The sequence below is a fragment of the Drosophila ananassae genome (genome assembly GCF_017639315.1).
Source record: "Drosophila ananassae strain 14024-0371.13 chromosome Y unlocalized genomic scaffold, ASM1763931v2 tig00000087, whole genome shotgun sequence".
Taxonomy (NCBI): Eukaryota; Metazoa; Arthropoda; class Insecta; order Diptera; family Drosophilidae; genus Drosophila; species Drosophila ananassae.
Window position 1 is genome coordinate 724,795 of NW_025319052.1, and position 11,251 is coordinate 736,045.

Here is an 11,251-nt window from a genome sequence, read left to right on the forward strand (position 1 = left end):
TTTGTTATTATTACATCTTCTATTTGTATAAAACAGTTGAATGATTTTATTATATTGTTTCATTCTGCTATTAGATCTTTATTTATACAATTCTGATTTAACAAAGTTTTTGGCAAATTCCATGTTATAATAATGTTGGTAAGAGACACATTATTATATAATACTATTAGACAATTAACTTGTTACCAAGTAGATGTTTTGATATTTATCAATTTTTCTGAATTAATATGTTTAAGCGGGTCATGTTTTAGGAGGATGTTTTCCGTGCCTGTTAAGGAACGGAATGCATTTGGGCAACTTTGTAATTATTCAAGCTGCTAGATTTAGGCAACATGAATCTTAAGCATATCGTAAGAAATTCTATATACAAATAACCATGGCAACGCTGATTGTCGCGTCGTCATTTTCTTATATACTTGATGCGTTCCCTTTCTCACACATAGATTTATGTATGAATACCTAAGGCATCAAAGCGATGCGTCCCATTTAGATTTATTCAGTTATTTCTTAACCGTCAATCAATACACACCAGAAATCATATACAGTCCACTAATAAGTTGTTTTGGAAGTTTTCTAACCATCAGAGACATTTTCATTTTCATTTCTGATCACAGTAACATTTGGTTGGCGGCAGGATATCGCTTCACGATGCGGTCGATGGGTACGTAGATCCAGCCGACGACTACGAGGAGTACGAAGGAAGGTACCTGAGGGCTAGGGAGTTACTTGTCTCAGGAAAGCGCTCACTGGAGCCACAAACAAGCACTCAAAGCAATGAGTCAATGCCTGGTAATGGAGATGCACTTCTCCGGTTACAACAACAACAACAACAGATACTAGAACGAATGGCTACGAGGAGTACGACTACGAGGAGTACGAAGGAAGGTACCTGAGGGCTAGGGAGTTACTTGTCTCAGGAAAGCGCTCACTGGAGCCACAAACAAGCACTCAAAGCAATGAGTCAATGCCTGGTAATGCAGATGCACTTCTCCGGTTACAACAACAACAACAACAGATACTAGAACGAATGGCTGATTCTGAAGCAGCAAGTACACCTATTTCACAAGATGACGCAATGTACAAGGTCACAGGGTAGCAACGCATAATGAACTACCGAAAATTCAAATCAAACGTTTCAGCTACCTTTTAAAATACTAAACCCGAAATTGGCAGACACGTTCCAAGGAGCGCAATCCAGCTTCATGGCTGTGGAAAGACGACTACAGCGCAATCAGGATTTACGAGAAAAGTACATCAAGTTTATGTAGGAATACATCAGTCTTGGCCATATGAACACCAAGCTTCGGTTCAGGCAATTTCTTCTATTTGCCGCATCATGCTACAGTTGGGCAAAAACTTATGGTCGTATTCGACGGGTTATTTAAGGACGCCAACGGAGTGGCACTAAATGACGTATTACACATTGGGCCTAGTATTCAACGCAATCTCTTTTCCGTATGCCAACGCTTAAGAATGTATAGATACGTATTCTCCGCAGATATCGTCAAAATGTTTTGCCAAATTTGGGTAAGCCCCGATCATCAAAACTATCAACGTATTGTTAGGCGAGAGCATCCATCTGCGCCTCTTAAGCACTATCAATTAGGCACTGTAACTTATGGAACCGCTTGTGCACCATACCTGGCTGTACGAGTGTTAGAACAACTGGCATATGATCATAAGGAGCAATATCCTACAGCATCGAAAATCCTTTTGGAGGACTTCTACGTAGACGATGTACTTACTGGATCGAACAACGATAATGAGCTAATAGCTATTAGGAATGAGTTATTAGAACTCATGTCACACGCCAAATTGGAACTTGATAAGTGGGTGTCCAATTCATCACGTATTTGCAGACGAGAATCCAGCTTCGAACCATCCAGCCAAGGCAAATGCTGCTGCTGTTTACTGTAGGTTTCGACATGAAGACGGAACATATTGGGTTTCATTGGTGGCTGCCAAAACTAGGGTAGCTTCACTGAAACAACGGCTGAAGCTGTGTGGAGCATTACTGCTAAGTCGCCTGGTACGATCACTCAAGGATCGGAATGACGGCTACTCAGCTCATGGAATTTCACCTCTGGTGGAACGTACCAACTTGGCTACACGATGAAAATGATTACACAGTCAAAATGCAAATCTCAGAACTCTCTTTGAATATTTCAGAAAGCCATGCACAAGACGAATTGAAGACCACAGCCATGCTCACTCTGAAGGAGATGGACAATTCATTATCAGAATTGGACGAACGAGTCCACGTATGTTTTACGTTTTATTCAAAGACTGAAAGAACCACGAAAACGAGTCGAATCCACGATACTGTCTTTTGAAGAAATCAAGGCAGCACAAATAGTATGCCTGCGGAACGCACAGGCGTGCTTTAGAGATGACAGAAGGCTTATACAAAAGGATCAACCACTGCGAAACAGGTCGCAGTTATTCAAGCTAACCCCGTACATTGGATAGGATGGTCTGCTACGACCAGAAGAAGTCAAACACCCGATATTACTTCCTAAGGCACACCACATTACGAAGCTAATCCTGGAACACGAGCGCTGGGTAAACTTACATCCAGGTATACCTGAACTGTTTGTAATAGTTCGCCAACTATATTGGATAATTGGAGCACCCAACCTGATAAGAAAGGTCACCCACAACTGTATCAGATGCTTTCGTCAAAGACACCATACTACGCATCAACTCATGTCCGTCTTATCAGAATCACACAAACACTTCTTCCCTTTGACAATTCTGGATGTGATTACGCTAGACCAATTACTCTCAAGGATCGAAAGGGTCGCAACGCTAAGAAGTCAAAGGTATACATATGCCTCTTCGTGTTCCTCGTCACCTCAGCACTACACCTGGAACTAGCCACTGATCTCAGCACGGAGACATTTCTGGCAGAGAAGATTTATGTCGCTCCGAGGAAAATGTGCACAAATCTACAGTGATAATGGCAGGAACTTTGTCGGCGAGCATTGGACGGGGTGCAACAACTCCTGGCATCTTCACAGCATAAGATCAGTCAAGGTTCACCAGAATCTTGGTAGAACAGATGGTAGAGTTCGTGCTGTCAAATTGAAAACTGCTTCAAGAGAAGCAACTCGCCCTATAACCAAGATCGCAGTTTTACCAAGTTCAAAAACGATGTTTCAGGGCGGGCCGGGATGTAGAGGGAACGGAATGCATTTGGGCAACTTTGTATTTATCCATGCTGCTGAGATTTAGGCACATGAATCTTAAGCATAACGTAAGAAATTCTATATACAAATAACCATGGCAACGCTGATTGTCGCGTCGTCATTTTCTTATATACTTGATATACTTTCCCTTTCTCACCCATAGATTCATGTATGTATACCTAAGGCATCAATGCGCTGCGTCGCATCACTAACCATACAACATATAGACTTCTCATTTCATACAACGAAAATGGACGCAAAAATTTCTTGCGACAGGCCCCCCGAGGCCCCAGAGAGAATCTTACTCTCATTCTTACGCTCATAATCTAATTTAACTTTTTTGGTTGTTCAGTCGCAGAGAGGCGCATCATCAAGAAGGTTCTTCTGCGGTTAAACCGATCTTTATATGTATGCGTGCTCACACATTCACACACACGGTTTCTTGTGTGCGTTGGGTTTCGTTTTGAAACCAGCTAAAATTTTTGATTTTTGTAACTTTACAGGCATGCTACCCTAAGAAAATGGGAGTTATCATTATTATATACCTGTGAAAAAATTTTATTATATTTTATATTATATATTTTTATATATCATACTTTTAATACATATTTAGGAATACGATTAGATGGCAGCAGTAAAATGCTTCACATATATATTTACGAAATTACGTATTTATATATTTACGAACGATTAAAAATCATTGTACTTAGATAGAAACAGGGTATCTTTCAGTCGCTTTTATTTAAAACCCAAATTTCACTGTTGTTATTTTCAAACGGATGGTTCTTGCATACCCTACTGATGCCCACGGAAACAAAAAATCAGCTGTTTTTGTTTATTCTCACTCCACAAAAATCATCTATCAGAAGGGTATGGAACACCATCCGCTGGCAGAACTACAACAACTTAAAAGCAATCGACTGAAATATACCCTGTTTCTACCTTAATATATAAATTTTAATGCATTCGTTGACATATGCATATATATATGTGAAAAAAATTTTACAGCTTCCACTTAATCGTATTCCATAACAAATATAAAATATAGGTTGAAATATTAATACATAAAACATATTTTTTTCATCATTAGCGTATAATGTATACCCCAATTTTCTTAGGGTAGCATGCCTGTAAAGTTACAAAAATAAAAAATTTTAGCTGGTTTCAAAACGAAATCCAACGCACACATGAAACCGTGTGTGTGAATGTGTGAGCACGCATACATATAAAGATCGGTTTAACCGCAGAAGAACCTTCTTGATGATGCGCCTCTCTGCGACTGAACAACCAAAAAAGTTAAATGAGATTGAGCGTAAAAATGAGCGTAAGAATGAGAGTAAGATTCTCTCTGGGGCCTCCGGGGGCCTGTCGCAAGAAATTTTTGCGTCCATTTTCGTTGTATGAAATGAGAAGTCTATATGTTGCAGGTATGGTTAGTGGTCGCATTTAGATTTATTCAGTTTTTTCTTAACCGTCAATCAATACACACCAGATATCATGTACAGTCCACTAATAAGTTGTTTTGGAAGTTGTTTAGCCATCAGAGACAATTTCATTTTCATTTCTGACCACAGTAATGAATTAATTGAATTAATTTTTCGGAATTAATTGAAGAAAAAGATTATTATTTAAAATTAATGAATTAAGAAGATGATGCAATATTAAATGAATATATGAAAAAATATTGAATAAAACTATACATAAAAATGTCTGGCAAAATAAAAATTTATATAAAAATGTAATAATTAGGGTTTTTTATTTTTATCTCACATAAAGCATTAATAATTATTTAAATGGATTGTTGAATATTGAAATTTAAATGATTTATTTGGTTGTTATACCCTTGCAGAGGGTATTATAATTTTGGTCAAAAGTGTGCAACGCAGTGAAGGAGACATCTCCGACCCTATAAAGTATATATATTCTTGATCAGGATCAGCTCCTGAGTCGATATAAGCATGTCCATCTGTCCGTCTGTCTGACCGTCTGTCCGTCTGTCTGTCGGTTTCTACGCAAACTAGTCTCTCAGTTTTAGAGCTATCGAAATGAAACTTTGCACACAGCCTTCTTTTCCTTGCAGGTAGTACATAAGTCGGAACGGCCAGGATCGGTCGACTATATCCTATAGCTGCCATATAACTGATTGATCGGAAATGCCATAACTTCGTTGATTTTTAAGATAGAGGGTAGGGACTTTCCACACATGTTATATGTGACCAAAATATCTTATGTACAAAATTTCATAAGGATCGGCCGACTATATCCTATAGCTGTCTGTTGAGCTATTAATGGTTTTTAATAGCGGCCAAACGAATTAAATTCCACAGTTCAATTTTCAAGGCAATTTCAATATTTTTATTTCTCGAGGGTTCAACTCTAACCCAACTTGCAGCTGTTCCAATCAATACAATAATACAAGTACCCAAGCTTAGCAATACGAACTTAGCAATACGAACGCACACAAATGCACGATTTGCTGGTGTGCAGCAGCTCTCCAAAAAAGCTCCCCAAAGCGCATGCGCTACAAATACCAGCAAAGCGCATGCGAACGGGGAGATGTAAACAAAAACCAGAACTGCCGATAACCCGCCGCTGCTACTCAGATTTATAACATATGTGACTTATTTAGCAGCTTCGCCCTTGTCTGCTTGGCTCAACATCCTCCCCCCGTTGAAGGCTGAATCTTCAACCGAATCCTTGACAGGCAGCAGACACAGCCGTGACACCGCACGCTTAGTCACTCCCACCGCTGTTTTGAGAACGGCCACACGGTGCACTCCGTCACGCCCAGGAACCAGCTCCAGTATCCTGGCCAGAGGCCACTTCATTGGGGGTAGATTTTCATCCTTCACCAGGACTATGTCTACAACAGCAATGGGCCAATCATCCTTGGAACCACGAAGAAATGGAGGGCCTTGGGACCAAAGCTGGGAGTTTAATAGCTCAGTGGGAAGAGAACCTCTGGACAGTAGATCGGCTGGGTTGACGGCAGTAGGAACATAAAGCCATTTCATTGCCTTGGTGAGCTCCTGAATGGAAGAAACGCGATTAGAAACAAACACGTTAAATCGAGCAGGTTCATCTTGAATCCAGGATAGGGCAACCAAGGAGTCACACCAACAATAATAATCTCCTTTATATGTCCCAAGATCAGCAACTTCAGCCATTAGTCTTGCTAGCAACTCAGCTCCACATAACTCTAGCTTCGGTATTGTCTGAGTTTTAATGGGTGCCACTCGACTCTTTGAGCATAACAGCCGACAATCAGAACCTGACAATACATACACGCACGCTCCATACGCATCTAAACTAGCGTCGCAAAATCCGTGGACCTCCAGCCTTTCTTGACAGGGAATGACTAACCGAGGAAACTTAATTCGCTGAATTTGGTCAAAACTGGAACAGAACTGTAACCACTCGGAGAGAAGGGATTGAGGAAGGCTTTCATCCCATGACAAATTTTCTCGGCACAGCTTCTGCAACAGGATCTTTGCCCTGGTGACTACAGGACCTACCAAGCCCATTGGGTCATAAAACCGAGCGACGGAAGATAGTATAGATCTCCTGGTGGGTTTGGCGGTGGGCTGAAGAGCTTCAAAGGAAAAAAGCAGCAGGTCAGCTGAAGGATCCCATGCTAATCCAAGAGTCTTTGTGAACGGACTGCCATCGTCAAATTTCAAGTAAGACTCTCTATCACTTTCGGGCACGCCTTCCAAAACCTCTGGGATGTTGGAGCACCATTTCCTTAATTGAAACTGACCCTTGTTCAACAGGCTCGATGTCTGAGCTATTATCTCAAGCGCTTCAGTCTTCGTTGGGGCACCAGATATAAGGTCGTCCACATAAAAATCCTGGAGGACAACACGAGAGCCAACGGGAAAACCGGCACCTTCATCCTTAGCCAGCTGGTGCATTGAGCGAATAGATAAAAAAGATGCTGGCTTTGTGCCATACGTCACGGTGTCGAGCTTAAAAACCTTCACGTCATCGTGGATAGAATCTCTCCAGAGGATGCACTGCAGCAAACTATCATCCGGAAAGACCCTTACGCAGCGGTACATCTTGCAAATGTCCCCAGTCAAAGCTACAAGGTGGGACCGAAACCGAAGCAATGTATGAAAAAGCTTAGGCTGAATCACGGGGCCGGACATCAGGACATCATTGAGGGAATAGCCGGAAGCCGTAGCAGCCGAACCATCGAACACAACTCTCAGCTTAGTGGTGGAACTTTCTTCCTTTAGGACGCAGTGGTGGGGAAGGAAATACTGGCACTTACCTCGCAATTCCTGCGGCACCAGAGACATGTGACCCAGATCCAAGTATTCCTTGATGAAAGACGAATATTGGGTCCTTAAATTCGGATGACGATCCAGCTTGCGCTCAAGTGAATGGAACCGCCGCAAAGCCTGTGCGTAGGATTCCCCTAACAGATACACACTGTGCTTGATTGGCAGGCGAACGGAATAGGCACCTGATTCAAGGCGGACGTGGTGCATGACGAAGTGGGCCTCGCAATCGAGCTCCTCCTTAGTGGCCTGAACGATAGGCGCAGTGCAGGCATCCACTTCCCAGAATTGGCGGAGAAGATAATCGAGGCGATCGTCAAACGAGGTTGCTGAGTCAGCAGAAATCATCTTACATGATGCGGCCAAGCGAGGGTTTCCCGGGGTGCAACCTCCTCCAGAAACTACCCATCCAAAACGTGTCTTCTGCAACAGAGGCAAACCGTCTCCTAGCTGGATTTGCCCGACTGAGAGCAGATCAAAAAACAGGCTTGCTCCAATCAGCAGATCCACACGCTGAGCTCTGTGGAAGTCCGGGTCAGCTAGCACCACATTGGCGGGAACCTTCCAATTGGACACATCTAAGTTCAGGCCAGGTTGACGCTCTATGATGTGAGACGCCACAATAGCCTCAATGTAAACGGAATACGTGGATAGGCGAGACTTCAGGCAAACGTTAACCGATGCCCGATCCGTAATAAACTCAGCGTCTCCAAGGCCAGTCACTGCTACAGAGCATTTGGACCGATGAAGCTGAAGTTGGCTGGCCAGCCGGGATGTGATGAGATGAACTTGGGAGCCGGAGTCTAGTAGCGCTCGACAAGGAAGAAAGGCTCCTGATCTGCCACGGACGAGAATGTTGGCGGTGGGCAAGAACACTATTTCAGCGCTGCGATCCTGTGCAATAAGAGCATTAGCAGGAGGAGCCTGAGAGGTCGCAACCCCTGCTACATTGGCCGGATTCGATCCAGAAGCAGGAACGGAAGTGGCGCTGGCTAAACGCTCGCAAGGATGCAATAGCGCATGGTGTCGGCGATGGCAAGTTGGGCAGCGGGAGGATGAGCATCCGCGGGCTAAATGATCAGACTTGAGGCACACAAAGCAGAGGGCAAGACGTCGAACCTCATCGTATCGTTCCTCAACTGACAAGGCGAGAAACCTTGGGCAAGAAGGCACAGCGTGTGCCAGGTTGCCGCACAGGGCACACGAAGCAGGCGGAGCATTCAGGAGCATGCTGGATCGGTTGTTAAATGGCCTACGACGGCCCGCTTGATTCGCTGACAAATGCGGAGCTAAGGCCAAATCCACCGTCTCCAGGGTACGGCACCTTTGCTCCAGAAACCGAGCCATAGATTCCCAAGTTGGCAGGCTATCATCAGTGTTTCCTGCCAGCGAGTCTTCCCATTTGGCCTTTGTGGCAGGGTCCAGCTTTTGAAAGATGATCTGGATGAGGAGGCACCCTTGAATTTCAGCCGACGTCCCGGAACTCATAAGGGCCCGCATATGTCCATTAAATCGGTCGGATAATTCTCGAAGAGTAGCAACGGATCCTGGCTCAACCGCCCTTAACTGCAAGATCTCGTTGATGTGAGACTGGAAGATTAAGCGACGGTTGCTGAAACGGTTGCGCAAAAGGTCGAGGGCAACCTCATAGTTCGCGTCGGTAATCTCAAGCGCCCTCACAGTCTCCAGGGCTGAGTCCCGCAGGCAGGAAATGAGCCACCTGAGCTTCTCCATGTTGGTCAAGTGCGGGTGGCTGTCAATTGTTGTCCTAAATAGGGCGCAGAAATCCGGCCACTCAGCATAGCCGCCGCTAAATGTTGGCATTGGCAACGGGGGCAATGAGGGAGCAGGCCTATATGGAGCGTTTGAAATCCCAGCACCATTGATAGCATCTAACAGCGTAGAGTGAGCAGCAACCCGCATAGAACGCTTGGCCACCTCCACCTGGATGTCAACGTGCACGTCTGTAGCCAGCTGAGAGAATCGCCAATATAAATCGCTCCCGATCTCGCTGTAATTTAGCTCCTCCAATTCCTCCTGCAGCGTGGTGAAACGGTCGCGCAGACGCTTCTCCATAGACTCGAGGGTCAGAATGGTTGAATCTTCAGTTTGCATCGCAGCCTTGACCTTCCGATGCAGTACCTCCATTTCCTGGCATGTTACCTCTGCGCGTCTCCGCAGCATCCTTTCACGGCTTGACGCAGCAGATGCAGTGGCTTCAGCTCCAGATTCCATTGAATTATTCCAATTAAGATGCCAATTAAATTAAAATGCGACAACAAAACCAACAACGGTGTTTTAGTGGCACTTTTAATGTTGATCGCGTTAATTGAACGGATGATAATCACGTCGGGGTCACCAAAATGTTGAGCTATTAATGGTTTTTAATAGCGGCCAAACGAATTAAATTCCACAGTTCAATTTTCAAGGCAATTTCAATATTTTTATTTCTCGAGGGTTCAACTCTAACCCAACTTGCAGCTGTTCCAATCAATACAATAATACAAGTACCCAAGCTTAGCAATACGAACTTAGCAATACGAACGCACACAAATGCACGATTTGCTGGTGTGCAGCAGCTCTCCAAAAAAGCTCCCAAAAGCGCATGCGCTACAAATACCAGCAAAGCGCATGCGAACGGGGAGATGTAAACAAAAACCAGAACTGCCGATAACCCGCCGCTGCTACTCAGATTTATAACATATGTGACTTATTTAGCAGCTTCGCCCTTGTCTGCTTGGCTCAACACTGTCATAGAACGATCGGAATTGGCATAACTTTGGTGTTTTTTAAGTTAAAAAGATGGGACGTGGTACAGATTCTATTTTGCACAAAATAATCCGATTTGCCAAATTTCATAAGGATCGGCCGACTATATACGATCTGCTATATATCTAAAAATATAAGATGCGTGGCGCCACCTAGCGGACTGCGACTCAACTGCAAGGGTATATAAACTTCGGCTCCGCCCGAAGTTAGCTTTCCTTTCTTGTTTTTAATCTTAAGTTAATTAATTCTATTAATATTTTGGGATGATGCATTAAAAAATGCAAATATAATTCATCTCGGAGCCAGTACTTAGTATAGGTAAAGGATATAGTCGGCCGATCCTTATGAAATTTTGTACACAAGATATTTTATCTATCTTAAAAAACACCAAAGTTATGGCATTTGCGATCAATCAGTTATATTGCAGCTATAGGATATAGTTGACCGATCCCGGCCGTTCCGACTTATATACTGCCTGCAAAGGAAAGAAGGATGTGTGCAATGTTTCAACTCGATAGCTCTAAAACTGAGAGACTAGTTTGCGTAGAAACAGACAGGCGGACAGACGGTCAGACGGACATGCTTATATCGCCTCAGGAGGTGATCCTGATCAAGAATATATATACTTTATAGGGTCGGAGATGTCTCCTTCACTGCGTTGCACACTTTTGACCAAAATTATAATACCCTCTGCAAGGGTATAAAAATTAAAGTAAACAAAAATCAACCCATAATAAAGATTTTTCTGCTTGGAATCGAGACCTTACGATTAACAGACAGATACCTTAATGATTGAACCATTATTTAGAATGACAATGAATGAATATGCGAACTAATCTTACTCCTAATCTCGAACTCTAGCAGCAGCAGAGGGCCGGAGAATTACTTCGCCTACTTTGTTTTCAAAAAATTCTTGCCGCTTATGCTTCGTACGACATAGTTGCCTTATTAGTAAGCAAGGTGAGTTTTTTCTCGACCTCGACATAGTATTGCAGAAGCGTGAGGCTT